The following is a 22,532-nucleotide window of genomic DNA, read 5'->3' as shown; positions in this document are numbered from 1 at the left end:
AAGAGACCACCGTGTGGCAGTGCTGACCCCCTTCCCACCTCCTTCATCCCCTGGATAGAGAATAAGGACTAGGGGCACAAATTTTCTAAATGGAACCAAAAGTTCCTGCAGCTGTCAAAAGGGGAGAAAAGCAAAATCTGTGATTTCATATTCAGTGTTTGATAAGCGGACAGAAAGTTATCACAGAGACAGGGCATGTGACTGGGGAATGCCGGGCAGTGCTTGGAGCCAGGATTCTGGCACGAGTTGATCAGAGAGAAGGATCATGGTTAGTAGAAGTTCCCACAGCCAGCGGCCCACCAGATATTCCCTGGGACGCAGCCCCCAGAGTCCCTGGCCAGGGACCCCAGATCCCCCTCAAAGCCCTACCAGCCAGGGAATCCCCACCAGACCATGACTGTCAGGTTGGGAATCCCAAAGGGTTCCCCCCACCAAAAGCCCCCAGCAGCCAGAGACCCACCTACTGGGAACTCAGTTCCTCCCTGCCTGCCTAGGACTCCCCCCCACCCACACCACCACCACCAGGATCTACCATGCCATTTGTCTGGGAGCCCCTCCTTCCACTCCATCACGTCTACACTACAGGATAATTTTGAATTAACTTAAACTGATTTTATTAAACAGATATTATAAAATCGATTGCACGCGGCCACACTAGGCACATTAATTCAGCGGTGTGCATCCATGGTCAGAGGCTAGCATCAATTTCCGGAGCGTTGCACTGTGGGTAGCTATCACTATAACTATCCGGCCAATAACTTCGATCTGCGGCCACACTAACCCTAAATCGATATGTTAATATCGATTTTAGCGTTACTCTTCTCGTTGGGGAGGAATACAGAAACCGATTTAAAGAGCCCTTTAAATCGATATAAAGTGCATTGTAGTGTTAAAATTGGTTTAACTGCTTAGTGTGGACCAGGCCTCAGGCTCACAACTGCCCAGAGTTCGAGAACTATCCCTGTTCCCATGGGACATATGTGGAGGAGCCTGAGGTCCAGAGAAGGGAAGTGACCTCCCCAAGCGCCTACACAGCAAGGCGCTGGCAGAACCAGAAAGAGAAACCACCAGTCCTGACTCCTGTTCTAACAGACAACAAAACCCACCTCCACCCCCCGAGGCAGGGATAGAGCCCAGGAATGGAGATGGTGGAGAAATTTCATTGAAACTTTTTCTGTCAGGAAATCCCATTCAGGCTAATCCAGTTTGTTTCTTGAAATCATAACAAGTGGGATGAAAGTTCTTTGCAAAAATATTGTGTTGCAAAACAAAAGCATCTCTTGTTCATCACAGTGTGTTAAATTGTTTCCTCGCACACAAAGAGGAGACACTTGGATCTCAAACATTAGATAAGATGCTTCAGTCTGAGCTAAGTCGTAGCTGCTCTTAACAATTTGAAAATAAAAAAATACAAATAAAATAGACTATTTCAGCTATTCTATTATGTGTTAATCTGCTCTGAGTAAACGTGATAGAACACCTCACATTATGCCCTACTCCTAGTGACACTATCCAATGGATCCCCATCCTCCACCCACCGTGAGATAGGTAGGAGCGGATCATTATTATTTCTACTTGAAAAAGGGAGAAGCTAAGGCTGAGAAAGGAAAATTGACTTGTCTGAGGTCACACAGCCAGTCAGTGGCAGAGTTGGGAATAGGACCCAAGAGCCCTGATTTTCAAACTAACCATGGGATCTTGAATTTCAGACATTGAATGACCTGAATAAAGTGCTCTCAGATGAGCTCCAGACCAACAACAGTGACAGTAATTATTCAGCAAGTATTTGAAGAGAACTGCAATGTTAGAGAGAATCATGAACAGCTCAGAGACAATTAATGCAGAGAAGCAGGACTCCCCCCCCACCCACACCACCACCACCAGGATCTACTCTGCCATTTGTCTGGGAGCCCTTCCTCCACCCAGCAGGACCCCTTGATGCTTTACAGTGGGACCCCTCACTCTGCTTCCCCGGCATTCCCTGACCTAGTGCCAGAGATCCCCTCCCCCAGCTCTGCACACTGGGCATTGGCTCCTGGGATCGTTGCAGCTGGGGAAGCCCAGACGGAGCCCCTGGCACAGAACCAGGCTCCCTCTAACCCCCTGTCCTGCCCCACCAGGAGACACCCACCCCTACTGTTCTGTAGCCACCAAGCCCCCAGCAATACCCACCTCCAAGACCCATAGCCTCAGGGATAGACACATCAGAACTACCCCCCCCCCAAAACCCAAAACCTCCACAACCCACCAACCTGACTAGGGTACCCCCTGCCCAGCCACCCAAACACCTCTCCCTATCAGAAGCCACCATTCAGCTGCCATCTCCCCACACAGACACCCTCCCCCCACAACAGTGTTACCTCACAGAGTGTGATAAGTGGATAGAAAGTTATCACCGCCTCCTGCTGGCCAGTCACACAGGCAGAGGGAGCCCTGGGAGATGCCTCTTTAACAGGACAATGGAAGGCCTGGAGGGCAAGAAAGGTAAGAAATGTCCATGGCCTGTCACTAGCAAATAATGGTCTCCATGGATCCACCTTAGAAGTGGCTACATCTTAGCACTGGGGGAATCAACCCCTCACACAGACCCTTTGTCATGGGGTTGGGGATACTTCTGGACCCATGCTGCACTCAGAGTGATGACCTCATCCCGTGCCAGCTGGAGAAAAGAAAAGGGTCCAGCCAACTCTCCTGTTACCAGCTGGGAACCACTGATCCCCAAACAGGGGGAGGCCTCTGGCTCTGATGTGTATTAAAGATGTGGCTGGTCTCTTTCAGCGGCAAACATTTTAATACAGATAAAGGAGGGAAGAAATGGTTCTCAAAGGAGAGGGGAAAAGATCAACACCGGGAAATTTAACCCGCTGCAGCCTCCAGGATGGAGAATGATTCAGGGCAACAAGTTTCCTCCAAGAAAGGAGAAGTTGCTGGGATTGAGGAACATGGGGAACAGCCCCAAACAAGAAAGGATTTTTAACTGACATTTGAAAATAACATAGAAATGAAAGAGAAAGGCTGGAAATCTGAGCGATTTTGGCTCTATTTTTGCAAATAATAGAGAGGAAAGTAGAAAATCAAAGGGCTTTTATATCAGTTTATATCAGATACGCAGTAAAATCTCAGTGTTTCCCATCAATATTTGTTAAATGAATAGAGAGGAAATGGGCCATTTGCAAACGTTTTATATTCATGTTCAAGAAGCTGAGAAAGGGTGTAAATCTGATTTTCTCTTGGTATTTTATAATTAGAGAGACAGGAAAATCTCAGGGCTATTCAATTAGAAATAGACAACTAGAGAGAAGTGGAGCAAATGTTTAGGGTATTTTATATCAACCCTTGAGATTTGCAGAGAAAACGTGTCACAAACTGCAACTGAAGGTGGAAAATCGGAATCAGGGGGAGACGGGGGGGAATTGGGGGAGATGGGAGAGCTGATCATTGGGGGGGAAGGGGGGAGATCGCCCCGGATCATGTCTGACACTTAGAGAGAAAAGGGGCAGAACTAGACAGAATTTGTATCGGGGGCGAGAGGCTAGTGGCACAAACAGGGACAGAGTCCAATTAACTCCCCCCCCCATCCACTACTTCCCCCCCCCCCCCGGGAATTTCCTGGCTGCCCAGAGACAGTTCAACCCCCCCGTGTCCCACTGACCTTCCCCCCCCAACTCCGGCTTCTCCCCTCCCTGCCCGACACCCCCCCCCCCGGCCGGGCCCCGGGCTCCCCCATCCCAGCGGGCCGGGCGGATCCTGCTGCGGCTCCACTGGGGCCGAGGCGGCTCCCAGGCTCCCGGGGCAGAGCCACTTTCCCACGGTCGCCAGCGGGGCTCGCACGGAGCATGCGCGATTTCAACAGCTGACCCCTCCCTTCCCTGGGCTGGAGAGGGTGGAAGCGACAGCGAGGCAGGCTGGGAGATGTAGTTCCTGACTCTCCCTGGACCGGAAGTGACGTTGTGTGGGAGAGAAGCAGCCGAGTTGCAAACGCGCGCGGGTCGTTCCGGTTCTGCCTGGCTCGCGCGGGGCCGTTGGAGCCTCTCCCGGGGCCGGAGAAGGGTTTGTGCCGTGGGGGCTCTGGGCATGCGCAGATCGCGGCGGGAGAGCCCTTCAGTAACCCCCCCGCGCCCGGCCAGGCTCTGCCCTGGGGCCCCGCGGGGGCCGGGCGGGGGGAGGGGCGGTGGCCGGGCGGGGGGGCTGGGAAAGGGGCGGGGGGGAAATGTCTGTGCAGCCCGGACATGGCCGGGGGGGGGGGGGCAGGTGACCCCCGAGGAGCGGGGAGAGAAAGGGGGGGGCTGAGATCCCCTCGGATTTACCGCTGCCCCCCCCGTGGGGACCCCCCTCCTCTCCCGCCCTGCCCCCTTTCTCCCTAGAGAGCAACGAGCAGCACCCAGGGTGACCCCCCCTCCCCCAACCCCTGAGAAGTTCCCTGTTCCCCTCCCCCCATTGTGCCCCATTTTCTCTGCCCTTCGCCAATGGCCAGTTCAGATCTCAGGTTTGGGGTGTTTCCCCCATTTTCACCTGCAGGGATTTGTCCTTGTGTGGGTGGGAAATGGTTCCCCCGAGTGATTTCTGAACTGGGCAGAGGCTGGGGGGGGCCTGAGACAGGGACACCTCTGGGCTGGGCTGGGGGGGCCCTGAAACAGGCCCTCTCTGCTGGCAACAGGGCATGGGAAGGTGAGGGAGGAACAAGTGTCCCCCATAGAGATGGCCCAGCCCCAGGTTTCCCAGTCCCAGCTACTCCCCCCTCCCCATCACCTTCTGGTCACATTCCCAGACCCCACTGCCAGCCCCTCCCCACAACCAGTGACCTTCTGACTCCAGCCCCGCTCCTTTCCCCCGTGAAAAGACATCACCCAGGGCTCCCTCCTGGCCCTGTGAGTGTGAGGCAAGAAGAATCTGTCCCATTCTGTTGTTGATTCAATATCCCTGTATAATCCTCTCCAATTTCCCCTCTTTTCTCTTGAACTGTTGAATGGTGACATAAACTCTCCCCACATGTTGATGCTTGTCCCTTATATTGACAAATATTTAGTTTGTGCCCCATTTTCTCTTCAGTTCTGAAATACTGATATCAAATTTTTCTCTCCAGGTGTGTGACTGAGATCAGGGCTCTTATCGTACTGAGCATGGCCCTGTTCTGCCAGGTGCTGAAGAGACCCCAAGATCTGGTCCTTGTTCTGCCAGGCACAGAAGAGACCCTGAGGTGAGATCAGACCACACTGTTGTGCCAGGTAAAACTGAGACCTGCACCGAGATCACAGCCCCCCTTGTGCCAGGCAGGACACGACTGTGACCCAAACCACTGCCTCCATTGTTCTGGGCACTTTGGAGACCTCGACTGAGATCTACGTCCTTGTTGGGCCTGGCATTGCACTGACCTTAACAAAGATCACACCCCTTCACTGTACTGTGCACTGCACAGACCCTGACAGAGATCCTGCCCCCACATTTTGCCAGTTGCTGCAGGGGCCCTTAACAAAATCAGGGATCTTGTAATGCTGGGAATTGCAGAGTCCCCAACTGAGATCAGGCTTCCTGTTGTGCAGGGCTCTGCACAGACACTGACCAAGATCAGGGTCCCCATTCTGACAGGTGCGGAAAGACACCAAGGGTATCTCTACCTTGCTGTTAAAACACCCCCACTGGCCCATGCCAGCTGACTCAGACTCACAGGACTCAGGCTCAGGGGCTGTTTAATTGCAGTGTAGATGTCTGGGCTTGGGCTGGAGCCAGGCAGTAGGACCCTGTGAGGTGGGAGGGTGCCAGACCTTGGGCTGCAGCCCCAGCCGGAACATGGACACCACAATTAAAGAGCCCCACAGCCTGAGCCATGTGAGCCCAAGTCAGCGGGCACGGGCCAGCCGCCAGTGTCTGACTGCAGTGTCAACATGCCCACAGGGACAGGCCTTGCCACAAAAATCTCAAAGGCTAAATAGGCCAGTGATGGGAGGCGACTCTCCATTTTACAGATGGGGAAACTGAAGCTCAGAGAGCTGAAGTAATTTGCTCAAGTTTGCATGGAGAATTTGGGGCAAAACTGGGAAATGAACCCAGATTGTTTCACTTCTTGCCTCTCCCCTTAACCCCAAGCCCAGCGTGTGTGTGTACAGTGTTGTTTTGGCCTGTGTTTGCCTTGCATTGGCTTCCAAGGGAGACTGTGGAATTTCCTTCACTGGAGGTTTTTAAGACCAGGTTAGAGAGACACCAGTCTGGGAATGTCTAAGGATACTTGGTTCTGCCTCAGCACAGGAGGCTGGAGTAGATGACCTCTCAAGATCCCTTCCAGGCCTACACTGAAATAATTCTCTTTTGTGCTGTGTCCTGTTCTACGCTGAGCTGTTTTGCATGGTGCCTTTTGGAACTATGATGCACCATGCTGTGTTGCATAGTTTTATGGTGCGTTGTTTTGCCTCAGCTTGTTTGGTGTCTGTGTTATGTTGGTTTGAGTTGAGCTATTTTGCATTGTGTACTTTTGTCCTAAGGTGTGTTAGCTTGCATTGTTTGCTTTCTTCTCCTTTGTATTGTCATTTTATGCTGTGGAGTGTATTTTTTTGTTGTTGTTTTTTGAATGGCCTGACATAATGTTGTTGCGCGATTTTTCTCTGTAAGTTGTTTTATACGTATATATCGCATAGCATCCTAGAAATGTAGGGCTAGATAGCACCTCAAGATGTCATCAAGTCCAGCTGTCTCTGCCGAGGCAGTGCCAAGTATATGTTGATTATCTCTGACAGAGGTTTGTCCTACTTGTTCTTAAAAACTTCCAGGGAAAGAAACTCCACAGCCCTCCTTGTAAGACTATTCCAGAGCTGAACTACCTCAGCTCTGGTGACACGCACACAGATTTTAGTGGTGAGCAGCTCTGGAAAGAGGAGACCCCAGTGAGTGGGCAGCTGGGTTAAGAGACTAAAGTTGAGAGGAGAAACACTGATGTGTGCAAGGTCTGTGACAGAGCTAGAAATAGATTCCAGTTCTAGTGCCACCGTACTGCTGTTTTGGGCACTGAAGGTCTCTGCCACACTGGTGTTTTAGGCACTGGTGCAAACCCTTAGTACAGACAGACTTTACACTAGTGCACTCTGGCACTGGTGCACCATGTCCCTGTTTGAAGGTTTGAAGTGGTGGAGTGGGAGGGACAGTGACCTCATAGAGGCCTGGGGCTGGCTGACCAGTGCAGCTGGTAAGGGAGGGGCAGCAGTGAGTGCTGGAGGTATGAGCCAGGAACACAGCCCCGCAGGACTGGACACTGACTTCTCCTGACCCATGACACACACACCCAGCTGTGTGCAGGGACCAAGACAGCCTGTGCATCCATGGACAAACCACCTCTTCCTCCAGCCTAATACAATGGGGTCTGATGACCTTTCCAATCTGCCGGTGATGTGGCTCTGGCGTTAACAGGGTATGTTCCTGGCTCTGTCCCTGACCTGGTTGGTGATCTTGGGGAAGTCACAGCCCCCCTCTGTTTTCCTCCTACCCATTGTCTACTTGGCTTGTGATCTCTTTGGAGCAAGGACTGTCCCTCTCTGTCTGTGCAGTGCCCAGCAGAATGGGGGTGCTGATCTCAGTCAGGTTCTCTGCCACGTGCTGCATGATGGGGCCCTGATCTCCATCAGTGTCTGTGCAACACAAAGCACAGTTTATAGACTCAGAGACTTTAAGGGCAGAAGGTAGAGGTGTATTTCAGATGAGGTCTCATCAGTGCCTTGTATAACAGCACTAACCCTCTCATGTGTCTGCTGGATATACCTCACCTGATCTATCCTAGAACTGCATTAACCTATTTCACGGCTTCATCACATTGGCAGCTCATAAGTATCCTGTGATCAACCAATACACCCAGGTCTTTCTCCTCATCTGTCACTTCAATTGATAAATCCCCAGCTTATTGCAAAATTATGCACTTGGGGATTAACAACTAGAATTTGTGCACTGTTCATTTTCATCCCATTTCTATTACTCCAGCTTTCAAGGACATGCAGATTTTCTTGTATGATTTTCCTGTCCTCCTCCATATTGGCAATCCCTCCCGGCTTTGTGTCCCACTCCCACTTCTTGTGCCAAGATCACTAATAAAAGTGTTGAGTAAGATTGGTCCCAAGACTGATCTGAGTAACTCCACTAGTAACTCCCTCCAGCCTGACAACTCACTGTTCAATATGTCCCCCTTGTAGACTCCCCTTTAACCAATTCTTTATTGACCTTTCGCTTCTCATATTAATCCCCATCTTCTCCAATTTAACGAATAGTTTCCCATGTGGAACTGTATCAAAAACCTCACTCACATCCAGATCAGGTTTCTGTGGCACAATCTATCTTTTCTAACACCATGTTTTATTTATTTATAGTGCTGAAGGCTGGGAGGAAGTGTTAGCAATAAGCTGAGAATGGCCATGTGGAGGTAGGGGAGGGCATGGCAGACAGTGGGGTGGTGGGGAGGGGATGCAGCATTGGAGGTGTGTCTGGGATTGTGTTATGTAGGAGTCCATGTCTCTGCTCCCTGTGGCCGTGGTGCCTTCCATACCAAAGCAGCATGTCAGTAGAGCAGACGCACACACCGTAGCTCTGCCTGGAACACGCAGCGTTCACTGGGTTCAGTTTTCAGGGACTCAGCTTGATATGCCTGACTGGGGTGGGTTCTGTTGGACGGGGGTCTGGGGCTCTGATAGTTTGCGATGTTCCTTTTTGCATAGTCAGTTCTTTCCATTTTTTGTTCCCCCCCCCCCCCCCCCCCGTGCCCGATGCCGCTCTCTTCTTAACTTGCTTCGGTTATTTCACTTCCAGTTTTTAAATGGGATCTAAGAATTGCAAAGCTGAATGCAAGATAAACAAACAGAACCATTTGAATGTTGGCCCATAGCTGGTAGATCTGTACCTATTGGCAGTCGGCTGTAATGACTGAGTTCCCTACAGCATTTTCTGATGGGGTGGATAAAGCAAAGTCAAAGAGCCAAATGCGCATTTTAGGGCAAAAGGGCTCGTCAGGTGTTTGCTCTCTAAGGAGCATGTCACCGGCCAGGGGTTGCAGTCTTTCAGGAGAGGTGCACTGGATTGTATTTAGGAATCTCAAAATCAAAGATGAAGATGGCTGGTTCACAGTATCCAATCAAATCTTGCAAACAATTATACAAATGGACCCTACTGCTGTTAAAACAACATGGTATTAATACTGATTCAAAAGTGACATTAAAATTATGAGAGAAATGCATGAGAAAGAAACTGACACCTACTTCCCATTTCTTAATACCTAAAATTTTGACACTCCCTCACACCATCTTTTTTTAAAAGTGATGCCCAGCACAGGGTTTGGCTACACTTGCAGCTGTACAGCGCTGGGAGTTAAAGCTGTCTTCGTTCCGCTGTGTAGGGAAAGCGCTGCAGTGTGGCCACACTGACAGCTACCAGCGCTGCAGTGTGGCCACATTTGCAGTGATGTTGGGAGTGGTGCATTATGAGCAGCTATCCCAGCGTTCAGGTGGCTGCAACGTGCTTTTCAAAAGAGGGAGGTAGGGTGGAGTGGAGTGTGACAGGGAGCGTGGGGGAGACAGAGTGGATTTTTGGAGCTGACACTGTGTCAGCTCCCTGCCTTGCAAGTTCTAAGGACTTGAAGATACACAAAACCAACGTTCAATCATTTTCAAAGTTTTGACCCCTTCCCCCACCCCTCATTCACTAAATGCAAATAGCCTTCAGACCAGATAAGCAGCTGGTCCAAAACGGACCTCCCGCCCCGCCTCCGGGCTGCTTCTGTCCTCAAGCAAACATTCCAAAGGGATCCCCCTGCCTCTGCTGGAGCAAACAGGAGCTGTGTTTGGTTTTTAGATAAGCAGCTCCGGGAGCCCCGAGTTCACAACAAAACAAAGAGAGGCATCACAACAAAACAAAGAGTGTTATCTCTACTTAAAAGCATTATGGGAAGGTTCCGGAGGTCAGTGACAGCATAGTAAGATTAATCACTGTTTACACTGGCACCCCAGCACTGCAAGAGCAGCGCTATAGTCGTGATTCCCCAGGCCAAGGTGGTGTACAGCCAGGGAGATACAGAGCTGTATGTGCCTTGCCAGTGTGGATGGAGAGTAAGTTACAGCGTTGTAAGCCACCACCAGCGCTGTAACTCAAGTGTAGCCAAGCCCACACAGTCAAGTTAATGAATGAAAGCACACCCATTATTGACTGCTTTGTGTTGCATAAGCATCTGATTAAACATCTGATTAAAACTGTACCACTGTAAGTGGAAATGCATCAACCCAGCTTAGCTCCACGGTGTTTAGATGTAATGAAAAGTTTCTAAATTAAATACATGGCAGAATGGTTAATGGGGAAAATACACTGAAGTGCCTCTACCCAGTCCTGTTGACTGCTTCTCCCAAACCCCCCATGAGTTCTGGCCTCTTGGTCAACTTGGCTCCCAGTCCCACATCAGCTCTGCCCTCTCCTAGCCTAACCCATTTCTACAGAAATTCTTCATCCCCCTCGTCAAGGCAGGGGGTTGGCACAGCAGCCCCTAAGGTACCTGCGTTAATGTCTCTCATACTGGGGCTATTTAGATTTCAGGGAATGATTTCTCAGAATTACTGCCTCTGGGAGGTGGGAGAGAGGAGAGGCTGAGAGAGCGTTTGCTCTTAGGGCCATGTTCAATCCTGGTAGGCTCCATGTTACCTCGTCCTCCACCCTCCCCCGTGTGTCTCTGTTCATGTGTCAGTGTGTCACCTTCTGATCATAATGCCACTGGTCTCAGCAGAGCTCCCAGACAGGAGCTATATCACAAGAGGGTTACGGTACTGAGAGTAAAATACATCACAGGGAGGGACTAATTATCATGAAATGAAACATTCCAGTCTAGGAAGTGAAAGAACTGAAGTACTTCATTACTTAAAATTATGCTTGAAATGATTAGATTTTTATGAATAAATTGCAGTAAATGTTGATTTTACTGTACACACACACACACAGATGAAAAAATATTTATATAGGTAATATACAGAAATGCTTCTGGAGAAAGTCGAGTTTGATTTAAGGATATTTACACTGTATACTGTGCATGTGACATTGACAATTTCTCTTTGAACCGTTATATGATTTGGCTTTTGGAATCTCAGCAATTACTGTAATTAAATAATTGTTGTCTGACGACCCCCATAACTTCCCACAGCTCTGAACATTGAAATTGTAAACATTGAAAAAAGGGCTTAAAAATATCGCTATCTATTGAAATTAAAAGAAAGAAATAGACAAAATGAATTTTGACAAACCCACTTAACAGCAATTGCAATATGTTAGGGGATGGAAATTCACAACTAAGGCACCAACCTTAATTCTGCCCTGTGGTGACACCAGGCAATCAACGAAGGGCTACAAATTAGGCATTTTAGTGTATAAAGTTCCAGGTTACAAATGAGTATGATCTGAAGACACATGAGATCTTTTCCTCAGGATATAACTGCCACTGGGCTGTTTCTCTTTTTGGTAATTCCCAGAAATGAACAGATTATTAACATTTTATCAGTTATCAAGTGGCCATTTCAGATTTCTGGGGAGTGTCTGTTATTTTGCACTAGGGGCCAGGTCCTTGGAGAGACGGAACCTTGGTTTCATTTGAACTTCTCCATGCTCAGCAGCTTCTGGAATTTGGTTCAAAGTATTTACATGTTTCCCTGCCCTGTTCTTAAAAGGGCTGCTATAGAAAGTGGGAAAGGGCAGGAACTGACTGCAGGATCAGTAGCTGAGTCCCTTAGATATTTATAGCTCATTGGAAGGAGGACGGGGATTGGTGGGTATCTGGGGATTTAATAATAAACACATAAATATCATTGTTTTTAGTGAATTTTCATCTTCTAGTTCCCATAACCTACTAACTATCCCTGGCTGCCCCCAGCAGTCTGGGTAGGTAGAACTAGTAAACTCCTGTGGCCAGTGTGGAACCTAAGGCACAAGGATCTTTATGTGGCTGACTCAAAGTCACCCAGAGTGAAATTCACTTCACTGGATAAAGCACTAGTTGCTGAGCTCTGCAGAGGGGTGGGGAGGTGAATTCCATCCCCCATTCTTGAGCATGGACCCCCCCTCCAATTCTCACCCTGATCTCAGACACTACCCCAATCTTCCCCTGTAGTGATGGACCCACTTGATGCTGCCAGAGCCATCTGCCATGGGAGCTAGAGAGGACAGAGGCCCAGCTCCAGAACTGCTCCCCCTGCCCACAGCCCCTAAGCTGTGCTAGAGTTGCCCTGACTTTCCAATCTGCAGACGGGTCCAGTTGTACCCAGCCCGTGCACCCACTACACAAAAAACTTTGTCACAACAAACATCCCAGGATTGGGAAAGACCACCTGGGGCTGGCTGCAGTCTCCCGTTGCTGCTATGAGGGGAATGGGGTGGTCCCTCATATAGGATACAAACATACCCGGGGCAGAAGGGAAATGTAGTTTCTTCCAGGGGTTTGAAATGTTTGGCTTAGAGTCATGAGCTCTGTCTTCCTGTTTGTCTCCTTCCGCCACTTTCAAATTTCTTGAAGAGACAAGGTGGGTGCGGTGATTTTTTTAGAACCAATTAAAAATACCTGTTTGCTATCCTGGGACCAACATGGGTACAACAACTTTCCCCTTTGTACCCCCTCCCCATCTCAACTCCCCCTCACCTGAGACTGCCCCATGTGATAGGAAAATAAGGGTTCAGTCCTGTAACTGGATTGGGTCTTGCCAGCACTAACGGGAGTGAAAGCCTGTGTGCATTAATGACAGCAGCAGCTCTGGGACTCGACACATAGGGAGAAGAGATGGGAGTGAGCAGGTTATGATTGTGCCAGGTGTGAGTTACTCATGTGGGAATTCTGCAGCACTACGTATGCACAGAATTCATGTCCAGCGCAGAATTTCTTTTTTTTGGCTTGAAGAAGATACATTCTGCCTGAGAAGTGCTACAGTTCTGCCTTTCACCCACCAGAGGTCCCTGTGGCACCAGAACAGGCAGCAGCAGCTGGGTTCATCTTGGTGGTAATTTGTTGCCCCGAGCTCTACCCCAAATGGGGAGAGAGTTAGTGGGTGCAACTTGGGAGAGTCCTGAGACACGGCTGCCTCTTGGGGTGGGGCAGGGTGGTCATTCTCTACTTGCAAGAGGGGTGGAAAGGGCACAGGAGGAGCAAGTGTCCCCTGTGGAGACTTCCCAGCCCCAGGTTATCCAGTCCCAGACGCTTCTTTCCCCCCATAACCCAAACCTCTTCACCCCTCCAACCATCAGTTGCCAGTCTTCCCTCACTGCTAGCCCTTCCTGACGGTCAGAGACCGTCTAAGCCAGCAGTGTGTCAGGGCTCAACCTTCTGGCTGAGTCCTCAGGGCACTTTCTTCTTCTCTTGGGGTACCATGCCACAGGGGCTCCACAAATCTACATTGCTTAGGCTTCTGCTTCAGCCCCAGGTAGGAGCTCAGGGCCCTGGACTTCAGCCCCATCTGCTGGGACTTAAGCTTTCTGCCCTGGGCCTCAGTGAGTCTAATGCTAGTCTTGCTTGGCGCCTGCCTTGAAACCTGCTAGTGGTCCCCAGCGGGCCCAGGACCCCTAGTTGAAAACCACTGCCTTACCCTACGAATCACAGCAATGTTCAGGTTACTGCCAGTCGTAGAATCATAGAATATCAGGGCTGGAAGGCACCTCAGAAGGTCATCTAGTCCAACCTCCTGCTCAAAGCAGGACCAATCCTCAACTAAATCATCCCAGCCAGGGCTTTGTCAAGCCTGACCTTGTCCCAAAGGACCAGTCACTTACTGAGATCAATTGAATCTTAGATCTCACAACAAAGACAATACTTGTAGCCAGTCCTGTAATAACCTGTATTAAGACTTATCTAAAGGAAACAAAAGTTGTTTACGAATTTAAAGCAGGTAGTCCTATAGATGCAGACAAGTTACAGTCTTAAATTTTCAAAAGGTAATAGAAGCTTCTATGATAAGCAAGCCCTATATCTTCCTTAGGACTAACCCAGGCTAATCAGCTGGCTATTTCTTACTTATATCTAGAAACTTTGCCCATCACAGAGTCCAAGCAGCATACAGATAAATCAGTTCGTTCTGTATGGGTTTTTTTGTCCCCTTCCTGCCATGTGCTCTGAGCTGCAAACTCAGCTAATGGGAAGTCAAGAGCACAACAACAGTCTTTTGTTGTCTTTAACATCCCATAATAGTCTCTCTGGTGTTGATGAACCTTTCCTGCCAGGCAGGATGTAATGCATTCGGTTGCCAGTCAGCACTTCACCTAGGTAAAGTCTCTCTCCTGTCTGGTGATTTACAGAGCCACAGAGGCTCACAATGCAACTAGTCAGATATTAACCCAGGCAGCAACTCACAAGTATTCAATAAAGTGTAAATGCATTCTTATAATCCTAATCCCTAATACTAACACAGGGTGAGTCTGACTGATTCCAGCTATACGTTTGTCCCTGTTCAATGAAGACATGGGGGCTTTTGCAAGAGCTAACACCTCATCTGCCAGTGTCACAGGCAGGATGGGCAGGAATGGTGTCTCTAGCTTCTGTTTGCCAGATGGTGGGAATGGTTGACGGGGTGGATCATTTGATGATTATCTGTTCTGTTCATTCCCTCTGAAGCCCCTGGCATTGGCCACTGAGCTGGATGGACCATTGCTCTGATGCAGTGGGCAGCTCTGACGTTCTCATGTTCACAGTCTCTGTCAGGAGTATCTACTCATTTGGATTCACTAGGGAGCCAAAGAAAAAAACGAGATGTTTTGAGGCAAGAAGGCCCAGTCTCAGAGCCCCTGGGTTTTAGTCCCAAAGGCTAAAACTAGGCCCAGCCCATGAAAGGGGCACTCCTAGGAGAGACTGTATAAAGGCTGGAGCATCAAACAGCTTTGTAAACCTGAGAGAGCTGCCTTGGGATCAGTGACAGGGAGAATCCCCCAGAGTGACTCCTTTGATTCTGCTCTTCTCTGGCCTTTGCTTCATAGAATTATAGAACTGGAAGGGACCTCGAGAGGTCATCTAGGCCAGTTCCATGCACTCAAAGCAGGACTCAATATTATCTAGACAATCCCTGACAGGTGTTTTCCAGCCTGCTCTTAAATATCCCCAGTGATGGAGATTCCACAACCTCACTAGACAATTTATTCTAGTGCTTAACCACTCTGACAGTTAGGAAGTTTTTTTCCTAATCTCCATCCTAAACCACCCTTGCTGTAATTTAAGTCCATTGCTTCTTGTCCTATCCTCAGAGGTTAAGAACAACAATTTTTTTCTGGCATCTTTGTAACAACCTTTTATGTACTTGAAAACTGTGATCGTGTCCCCTCTGAGTCTTCTCCAGACTAAACAAACCCAGTTTTTTCAATCTTCCCTCATAGGCCATGTTTTCTAGACCTTTATTCATTTATGTTGCTCTTCTCTGGACTTTCTCCATTTTGTCCACATCTTTCCTGAAATGTTGCCCCCAGAACTGGACACACTACTCCAGTTGAGACCTAATCAGTGCAGAGTAGAGCGGAAGAATTACTTCTCATGTCTTGCTTACAATACTTCTGCTAATACATCCCAGAATGATACTTACTGTTGCAAAAAAAGCATAACTCTGTTGACTCATATTCAGCTTGTGATCCACTATAACTCCCATAGCACTCCTTCCTGGGCAGTTATTTCCCATTTTGTATGTGTGCAGTCAAGGTTTTTTCCCCACTCTGAATTTTAGGGTACAGATGGTGGGGACCTGCATGGACCCTTCTAAGCTTAATTTCTAGCTTAGATCTGGTATGCTGCCACCAGCCAGAAGTTCTGTGTCAGACACACCTTCTGTCCCCCCAAAACCTTCTCCTTCCTGGGCAGCCTTGAGAGGCTTCACACAGATCCAAACTCCTTGGATCTTAAAACAAGGAGGAATTAACCCTCCCTCCTCCTTTCCCCCCACCAATCCCTGGTGAGTTCGGATTCCAATCTCCTTGGATCTGAAAACAAGGGAAAAAATCAATCAGGTTCTTCAAAAAGAAAGCTTTTGATTAAAAAAAGAAAAGGTAAAAATTATCTCTGTAAAATCAGGATGGAAAATGCTTTACAGGGTATTCAGATTCATATAGACTAGAGGGACCTCCCCCCGAGCCTTAGATTCAAAGTTACAGCAAACAGAGGTAAAAATCCTTCCAGCAAAGCAGAAGCATTCACAAGTTGAAAAAAACAAACATAAGACTAATCCGCCTTGCCTGGCTATACATACAATTTTGAAACATGAAAGACTGATTCAGAAGGATTTGGAGAGCCTGGATGGACGTCTGGTCCCTCTTTGTCCAAAGAGTGAACAACAACAACAACAAGAAAGAGCACAAACAAAGACTTCCCTCCACTGAGATTTGAAAGTATCTTGTCCCCCTATTGGTCCTCTGGTCAGGTGTCAGCCAGGTTTACTGAGCTTCTTAACCCTTTACAGGTAAAAGAGACTTTAACCCTTAACTATCTGTTTATGACAGTGCAACTGATTGTTCCTTCCTAAGCGGTGTACTTTGCATTTGTCCTTATTGAATTTCATCCTATTTACTTCAGACCGTTTCTCCAGTTTGTCCAGATGATTTTGAATTTCAGTTCTATCCCCCAAAGTACTTGCAACCCCTCCCAGCTTGGTATTGCCCGCAAACTTGATAAGTGTAACAGAGAGACTCTGCTGCTGGGAGGGTTTCACCATGTGTCAGAGGGTCACATCCTGGTAGGAGGGGACTAGGCCTGTACTGGGATAGGGTCACTCTGTGCTTCCCAGTGTGGCAGAACCTAGGATGTCCATTAGCAGGGGAAAATCCTGGGGGGAATCAACATGTGGAAAGGAGAGAAACCCTGTCTGAATTCTCTCACATTGCCCTTCTCACCCTGGCAGGCTACAGAATAACGTTCACGTTTTGCTCCAGATCATCCCATCCTCCCAGGGGGAAGGCAATGGCTGCAATGGAGCTGGCTCAGGTAAGGGATTCTCAGGGAGCTGGTGGTGGGTTCTGCTTGGAGGGAGAGAAGCGGTAAATGTATAGGAGGGTGGGCGCCAGTGATGAGCTGCCAAAATATTAACAACAGGTTCCTTCCTCCTCACTTCATGAGGGGCTCATGCCCCCCCGGGGGTCGTGCCCCATCCAACCCCCCCCTGTTCCTTGACATCCCCCCAGGGACCCCTGATCCATCCCCCCCCTTCCCTGTCCCCGACTACCCCCTACTGCCCCATCAAACCCCTCCTCTCATTCTTGATGCCCCCTCGGAACCACTGCCCTATCCAACCATCCCTTCTCTCTGTCCCTGACTGCCCCCCTCACCTCATCCAACCCCTGCTCCTTCCTGACTGCCCCCTCGGACCGTTGCCCTCATTCAATTCCCTTGTTCCCTGCCCTCTGACTGCCTCGACCCCTATCCACCCCCCACAACCCACCAAACACCCCCTCCCTGCTCCCTGCCCCCTTACCACACTGCCTGGGGCCAGGACTGGGACAGCTCGGCCGGGACCGTGACTGGTGCCACAGGACCCAACTCCCCGAGCCAGGCTGGAGCTGCTCGGCTGGGACCGGTGCTGCGGGGCTTGAGCTGGGCCGGGTCGGAGCCGCTCAGCCAGGACCAGCCTCGAGCCAGGGGTGCTTAGACGGGACCCGGCTGGGGCGCCTGACCATGGCCAGGTGGAGCCGGACTGAGCCACGTGTGCCGTCACACCCCCCTCCCGCCCCGGACCAGGTTACCTGCCTGCTGCTTGTTTCAGGCTTCCCTTGAACATTTGCTTTGCAGGAAGCAGGGGATGGGGAGGAGAAGGAGGATGGAGCTTTCAGAGGAGAGGGGGAGGTGAGCTGGGGCTGGGGGCCGGGTGGACAACTGCCCGATCCTTTGTTAAATTTAAAAGCTTTTTTAGAACCAATAGTCCTGGGACAACCTGTTCTAAAAAGGCTTCTAAATTTAACAACCTGTTCATGCGAACCGGCTGGAGCTCACCACTGGTGGGATCTGCTAGAGGTGGTGGGAGGCAGGAAATATCTTTAGTGGAGAAAGGGAAGGGGACAGGATGTGACAAAACTGCTGAGACTTGTGTACTTTAGGCTGTGATGGGTTGTCACCCCGGGGTGCAGTCTGGGGGGCTTCTGGGAACCGCTGTGCCCTCTAACCCTCAAGCTGGGCTGGCCCTTCTCACACTGCTTTGCTGGAGATTCAGCCAGCCTCTCCAGGGCCTGTTATCACCCAACACGACAGCAGGTGGCTCCATGCAGCCAACTAAGCTACCTGAGTGCGTTACCTAAGCCACTCAAGGAGAGAGAGAAGACAACAGCCAATTTCCCAGCGATAAGTGTTAGCAAACAGATCAAAGCAGATTACTTAGCAAATAACCAAAAACTCAAACCAAGCCTAACATACTATCTGGATAGAATTTGAATTAGCAATTTCTCACCCTGACTGATGATACAAGCAGTCCACCAAGTTTCCATACACAAGCTAGAAATCCCTTTACCCTGGAACCAACACTTCCCCCAGTTCAGTCTTTGTTCCTCAGGTGTTTCCAGGAGTTCTCTTGTGCGGGGAATGAGGCCAAGAGATGATGTCACACCCCATCTTATGTAGCTTTTCCATATGGCAGGAACCCTTTGTTTGAAACTAAGTTCCCAGTCCAGGTTGTGTAAAAATACAGGTACCAAAACGAAGTTCATTGTCATGTGGTCTGGTCACATGCCCTAGAGTGCCCTGCTGAGTCATTGTAGCCATGACTCATAGGCTGGCTGAAATGTTCACAGGAGGGCGAAGCTCTTCCACAGTCCATTCTCTTTGCTGATGAGCCATCAGCACTGTCTGGCTTCTTCATTGTACCTGAAAGGCTCGTTGTGGCAGTTACCCAGAGTAAGCGCATTTGAAAGACAGATACAGAGTCAATATCCATGACTTCAGATACAAGCATGATCCGTGCACACAGGTAGGATAATCATATTCAGCAAATCAAACTTTTCCAGTGACACCACACATGAGACACTTTGTACAAAATGAGTCATGTCCTAATCATATTATAATCCTGCCACTATGTTGAATATGGGTTGTAGTGTCAGATAGGTTCTAATTTCAAGGCACAGGCTTTGGGAATGAAACTTCCCCTCTTTGTGGAACAGGAAATAACCCTTCAGCCAGGGCTGGGACAACTTCCCAGACTCCCAGTGCTGAAACCTGAACCTCCTGACACTTCATTAGTTACCCCCATCCCTAGTCTTTGTGGCAACTGCAAACTTTATTGGTGATGATTTTATATTCTCTTCCAGGTCATTGATAAGAATGTTAAATAGCACAGGGCCAAGATCCAATCCTTGCGGGAACCCGCTAGAAAGAAATCCATTCGACCATGGTTCCCTATTTAAAATCCCAGTTTTTAATCTATTTAATGCATGCCCTGTGTATTTTGTATTTTTCTAGTCAAAATATTGTGCTGAACCAACTCATGTGCCTATATATATTACATCAGGACTATTAGCTGCAAGTAAACTTTTGATCTCATCCAATAAGGATATCCAGTTAGTTTGATAGGATCTATTGTGTCTAAACCTTTTTAATGGGTACTAATTATATATTGTGTCTAAACCTTTTTAATGGGTACTAATTATATTACCCTCCTTCTTTATTAGTGAAATCAGTATTGGCTGCTCCATTCTCTTGCCCAGTATCGATTTCAGACTGACACACTTGTAATTAGCTGCGTCATCTCTTTTATACTTTTTAAATATTGGCACAGCATTAGCTTTATTCCAGTCTTCTGGAATTTCCCAAGTGTTCCATGTCGTAATTAAAATCAACATTAACAGTCCACCATGCTCCTCCAGCAGCTCTTTCAAAACTCTAGTTATCTGGACCATTGTTAGGATTAATTTTGTCCTTTTAAAAACTTCCTTCTTATTTTCATTGGTTGATCATTGATTTCTGATAGCTTCCCTTGCCAACTTTCTACAATTCTGACCTTCTAACTTCTATTCTTTACTATTGAGTTCCCCTTTCTTCCATATATTTTATTTGGAGAGTGTTGGAATTCCTACCAGGGAGCTACCAGCAGGCTCCAGAGACAGCCCCATCTCCTATATTAAGCTCTGGCTAGTAGGTATGTGATAAATGTGATGACCCTGCTTCCGTCTGTCAGCTGGGAGACACAAAGGTTCTCTCTTCCTCCTGGCTGCTCTAGGCAAGGTGAGGTGGGACTCTGTTAACATGTGCCTCCTGGAGCTTCCATTTACCTGGTGCCGCTGTTCCATGAATAGTGGGGTTGTGAGTGGGGCAGCAGGTCCTGAGTGTTGGACTCTTTCTTTTTCAGGGGCCGGTGACTTTCGAGGAGGTGGCTGTGTATTTCACTAGGGAGGAATGGGCTCTTCTGGACCCTGTTCAGAGAGCCCTCTACAGGGATGTCATGCAGGAGAACTATGAGACGGTGACCTCGCTGGGTAAGAAGTCCTGTCCTCTGGGTTATTAGAAGCTGTGGGGTCTCTAAAGGACCGGAGCAGTAATAACTTTATACCTTTATTCATCATTCAAGTTTTAACAAGTTTCTTTGTCCCCCTTTTTTTCCTTATCTCCCATACACTAGCAGGCAGCAGGGAGGGAGGAGGTAATAAGGGATAAGGAGGGAACACAAGAAGCTCCCAAGGCGCCGGGAGGTGGTGCCGGCTGCGAGTAATGGGAAGAAGCAGAGGGTAGTGTGGAGGAAGGGCACCCAGGAAGTGGGCTGGGTGGGTCTTTGGGAGGGAGGAGAGGTTTGGGGATCTAGAACTGTGGGGGATCCCAGACCTTTAACCCTGAATCCCTACCCAAACCTCAGGTAAATCCTAGACTTCAGCATAACCACTCTCGCAAAGCCTCAACTTAATATAAGGCCCTGAACTGTAGCAAGCTTAGGCTACGTTTACTAAATCGTATCACTAAATCGACCACGGCTAGATCGATCTCAGAGCGTCAATCCCGGCTGTAGTGTCGACCTGCCCTTAACCCATTTCTTTATGCTCACCTCTTTGCTTCCACGCATGTACCAAAATAATAAGTAATACTCTGATCATGGCATCTTACCTCTAGCAAGTATAAAATTGCCCTCAAGATGTGAGACTAGCTCATAGATCGTAAAATCAGGTTGGGGTCAAGAAGAGTGAGAGTTTGGAGAGAGTCTTGTCCCCCCTTCTTCCCATCTGCAGCAGCCACAAGCTGTCTTCCCTCCAGGCTCCTTGGATCTTTGAGCCTGTCCCTCCTGAGGTTACGTAGCCCAGTTCTTGTTTCTTACATTCTCCTTTTCCGGAAAAATTAGAGGCTGTTGCTCTTGAATGTTAGCGTTTAATTCCCCAGCCTTCTCCTCACAGTGGGAGAGTTTAATTCTCCTTCCCATTGCACCTGAGTTACTAGATTTCCTAATGCCCCAAAATGTGCTTTTGCGATGTCACAGTTCTGGGGTAGATAAGCCTTTGACCTGCCTGCATGGTCTGCTCATGGAATGGCCCTTCAGGTATCAGGCCTCTAGCCAGCCCCTCTCTATGGGTAGGGACCAACATGCCTCTCCTTTTTGACCACTGTATGAGAATTGCAGCTTGTCCTCCACTGTGTTTGCGGGACTAACGTCCAGTTCCTGTGCTTTGCTTTCTCTCCAGGGGCTGTGAGCAGTGTGTCTGAGATAGAGGTGGGACTTTTGGTGATATTTGTATGATGCCAATACACACCTCATTTCCTGCTGTGATTGGTGTTGCTATGATTATAAAGAGCAGGAGACGTGAGGTGTTTTGTCACCTAACTGTCATGGGGTGATATGAATGGGTCATTAAGGACTGGCTGGGAGTAACCTACATCAATGGAATACCCGACAGAGACAAGAGAATGACTGTCACCCAGGGCTGCCCAGAGGATTCAGGGGGCTTGGGTTCTTCGGCGGCGTGTCGCCCTTATCCGCTCTGATGCCGCAGAGCATTTACCCTGTGTCCCCGTTCCCTGTTCCTATTCCCCCCCTGTTTGACTCAGTTTATATAGTAATATTCTCAGCTATACCTTTGCTTAACCGATCATTGTACTGAAATTTATTAACCCAATCCTAACTCATTGAAACATAATTCTCTAACCAATTGTATCCCACTACCCTAATTAACATACACCTAGCAAAATTAATTATACAGCAGACAAAAACAATTAGAGAACCAGACTGATTAACATTGTAAAAGTGGCCATAAAGATAAAACAGTACAAAAATGAGGATTTCACAACCACAAGCATTGAGAAGTGATTTCTTGCCAGACAGACTGCTATTAAACTAAGTTTTCTTTAACCATCTTAAGATCTGTTTCTTTATCTGGTGATGATGGGCACTATCAGGACAGGATCATCTTCCTAACAGCCCAATAGCACCTTATTTCAGTGTGACTGGTTTGGGATGTGAGAATGTGACCCTTTGCTTCCCAGCTTATGGCTGCCCCTGCTGCTTAAGCAAAGGCCTTAGCCTAAGGAACATGGCCTCAGACTGTCACAGGTAAGAGAAGGCCCTTACAAATACAGACAGTGATTTTGAGTCTTTGTTTTCATACTCCTGTAAGTAGCTAAGTGA

General features: G+C 48.6%; 1 protein-coding gene, 1 long non-coding RNA gene and 1 pseudogene across 8 annotated transcripts in view; 2 read left to right on the top strand and 1 right to left on the bottom strand.

Annotated features, from left to right (window-relative positions):
* LOC115642642 (zinc finger protein 436-like) overlaps positions 1-22,532 on the bottom strand; it is a 936,374-nt gene that overhangs the window by 488,533 nt on the left and 425,309 nt on the right. The window lies entirely within an intron of this gene.
* LOC115642612 overlaps positions 1-22,532 on the top strand; it is a 65,746-nt pseudogene that overhangs the window by 40,455 nt on the left and 2,759 nt on the right.
* LOC115642668 lies at positions 3,948-21,828 on the top strand. Of its 5 annotated transcripts, none has more exons than XR_003998220.1 (5): positions 3,948-4,050; positions 5,084-5,225; positions 16,851-16,933; positions 20,277-20,403; positions 21,805-21,828. It is a non-coding gene; the product is annotated as an uncharacterized LOC115642668 (long non-coding RNA). The 5 variants fall into 5 exon arrangements; XR_003998221.1 differs by having other exon boundaries at positions 5,084-5,197; positions 21,805-21,827; XR_003998222.1 differs by lacking the exon at positions 3,948-4,050 and adding an exon at positions 4,835-4,868.

Source organism: Gopherus evgoodei, unplaced genomic scaffold (assembly GCF_007399415.2).
Source record: "Gopherus evgoodei ecotype Sinaloan lineage unplaced genomic scaffold, rGopEvg1_v1.p scaffold_43_arrow_ctg1, whole genome shotgun sequence".
NCBI classification, from domain to species: Eukaryota; Metazoa; Chordata; order Testudines; family Testudinidae; genus Gopherus; species Gopherus evgoodei.
The sequence above is the reverse complement of the archived record's forward strand: the minus strand, read 5'-3'. Positions and strand labels throughout refer to the sequence as shown.